Genomic DNA, 2,988 nt, shown 5'->3' with positions numbered 1-2,988 from the left:
AAAGAACATGATCCCTGCAGTGAACATCTTACACTCTTAAGATTTCCATTAATGTTAATGTTATCCTGAGAGAGGGAAGAAAGCAATAAAAGAATGCTATTTAAATAAAACTCTACAGAAGCTGTATTGTAATATGACTTAAAAGATTTAACTAGTAGTGGCCAACGGTGGCCCCAGAGAACAACTGAAATGATAATGAAAATTGTATTTACGATTGATGTTATAAAAACACATAAGTCTCAATTTCAAAAGACTTGGGCTCCTAAATCCCATTGAGTGTCAATGTAATTGAGGCACCTAAGTCACTTTGAAAATGAGACATAGACTCCTAAGTGACTTAGTCTCTTTTGAAAATTTCATCTTTTGTCTCCTTCATAGTCTCTTTATCATCTTGTATTGTAATTTCTTGGTCTTTCTGCACGGGACACTTGCTTTTTATTTGTTTTTTCTTCAGAAATATCCTGCATTCAGGCCCTTTGTCTCTGATCATGCAGTGAGATCTGCACAGGCTTCCTGCACAGAGCCCTATAGACCTCACTGGGGCTCTGTGCATATGCATAGGACGCACTGCAGGAGTAGGGCTATCGGCATGACCCAATCCAGTGGAGCATGTAAACATGTGAGTAGTCCTTTTGACTCTGGTGAGACTACTCGGAGGCTTAAAATTAATATGCTTGAGTGCTTTGCTGGGCTGGGGCTAGACTGCTCAGAACCCTTTACCCCAAACCAACCTAATTTCCTTCTTTGAAAGGGTTATTGGAGTAGTGAAAGAGGGAGCAGTAAATGTGATATATCTTAATTTTAGTAAGGCTTCTGACACAGTCCCACATGACATTCTCATAAGCAAATTAGGGAAATGTAGTCTAGATGAAATTACCACAAAGTGGGTGCACAACTGGTTGAAAGGCCTTACTCAAAGAGTAGTTATCAACGGCTCACTGGTAAACTGGGAGGATGTGTCTAGTAGGGCCCTGCAGGGGGCAGTCCTGGGTCTGATACTATTCAGTATTTTCATTAATGACTTGGATAATGAAGTGGAGAGTATGCTTATAAAATTTGCAAGCTGGACGGGTTGTAAGGACTTTGGAGGACAAGATAAGAATTCAAAATGACCTTGACAAACTGGAGAATTGGTCTGAATTCAACAAAATGGAATTCAATAAAGACAAGTGCAAAGCACTAGAAAGGAAAGATCAAATGCACAGCTACGAAATGGGGAATAACTGTCTAGGTGGTAGTACTGCTGAAAAAATCTGGGGCTTATAGTGGACCACAGATTGCATATGAGTCAACAATGTGATGCACCTGCGAAAAAGTCTAATATTGTTCTGGGGTGTATTAACAGGAGTGTCATATGTAAGACATGAGAGGTAACTGTCCTGCTCTACTTGGCACAGGTAATTGGAGTACAGTGTCCAATTCTGGATGCCACACTTTGGGAAAGATGTGGACAACTTGGAGAGCATCCAGAGCAGAGGAGGATTAAGGTTTTCTGGGGCTCTGGGCCAGAGCAAGTGGGGGCCCACCGCTTCCGCCTGCAGTCCCACCCTTTCTGCCCCTTCCCTGGGGCCTGTCCCTGTTCCACCCAGGGTCCCCCCATTCCACTGCAACCCCCAACCTATTTGCTCCTTTCTCCTCCCCCCTCAAGCACCCAGACCCCTGCTGTAGCCCCAAGACTGGGGAAGCTCTGTCCCTGCACCACGGCCCTGGGGCACAACAGGGAGTGAGAGCTCCTCCAGTCCCAGGGCTGCAGCAGAGGTCTGGGTGCTGGGGCTTCTCTCACCCTGCCCACCCGGCGCTTCTGCTGGAGAGGAGGGTTGTGTGCAGGGGATTCCCCTGCCGCCCCATAGCTTCTGCCAGGGGTGGAGTTGGCCACTGGGTTATTTCCACGTCCCACGGTTTCTGCCAGGGTGGGAGTGCTGGGTTTTCCCTTGGCCAATGGCTTCTGCCGGGGATGGGGTTGGTGGGGGGCGCTCGGTCTTCCCCTGTCCCACGACTTCTGCCAGGGATGGGAGGTGAGTGCTGGGTCTTCCCCTGTCCTGCGGTTTCTGCCGGGGATGCGGTAGGAGGACGTTGGCAGCTGCCCCGCCTGCCCAGTGTTTCTGGGAACTGGGGGCATCTCCTGAAGCCCGGGCTTCCGCTTTCACCTCACGCTGAGGGCAGGGTTGGGGGGGTGCTGAGGGCTGCCCTGCCTGCTCGGTGCTTCTGGGGACGGGGGGAGGGTGCTGCTGCTGGGACTTCCCCTGTTGCCCTGTGGCAGATTTCTGCTGGGGGGACACCCGTTTTTTCTGGAGCCCCCCAATTGGCAGGGCCCCCTGGGCACAGGCCCTGTGGGCCCAGTGGATAATCTGACACTGTCCAGAAGAGAGCAATAAAAATGATAAAAGCTTTAGAAAACCTGACGTATGTGGAAAGGTTAAAAAAAATAACTGGGCATGTTTAGTTTTGAGAAAAGAAGACTGAGGGGGGACCTGATAACACTCTTCAAATATGTTAAGGGCTGTTATAAAGAGGATGGGGATCAATTGTTCTCCATGTCCACGGAAGATAGGACAAGAAGTAATGGGCTTAATCTGCAACAAGGGAATTTAGGTTAGATATTAGGAAACACTTTCTAACCGCAAGGCTAGTTGAGCTCTGGAATAGGCTTCCAAGGGAAGTTGTGGAATCCCTATCACTGGAGGTTTTTAAGAACAGACTGGACAAACACCCATCAGGGATGGTTTAGATTTACTTGGTTCTGTTACAGTGCAGGGGGCTGGACTCAATGACTTCTTATGGTTCCTTCCAGCTCTACATTTCTGTTATTCTATTATTTGTATTTCTTTTCAAGGATGAAAAATATATACATGCTAATTGTGAGTACTTGCTCTTTGTTGATACTGCACTCTCAAAATTGTAAAGTCCAGAAAAATAGAATATCTCGGCTTATTTGTATACCTCCCTGTTCAAAATGTATATATATTTTCAACAATTTTATAAATAGGA

This window comes from Eretmochelys imbricata, chromosome 2, assembly GCF_965152235.1.
Source record: "Eretmochelys imbricata isolate rEreImb1 chromosome 2, rEreImb1.hap1, whole genome shotgun sequence".
Classification (NCBI taxonomy): domain Eukaryota; kingdom Metazoa; phylum Chordata; order Testudines; family Cheloniidae; genus Eretmochelys; species Eretmochelys imbricata.
This window is presented reverse-complemented; position numbering follows the sequence as displayed.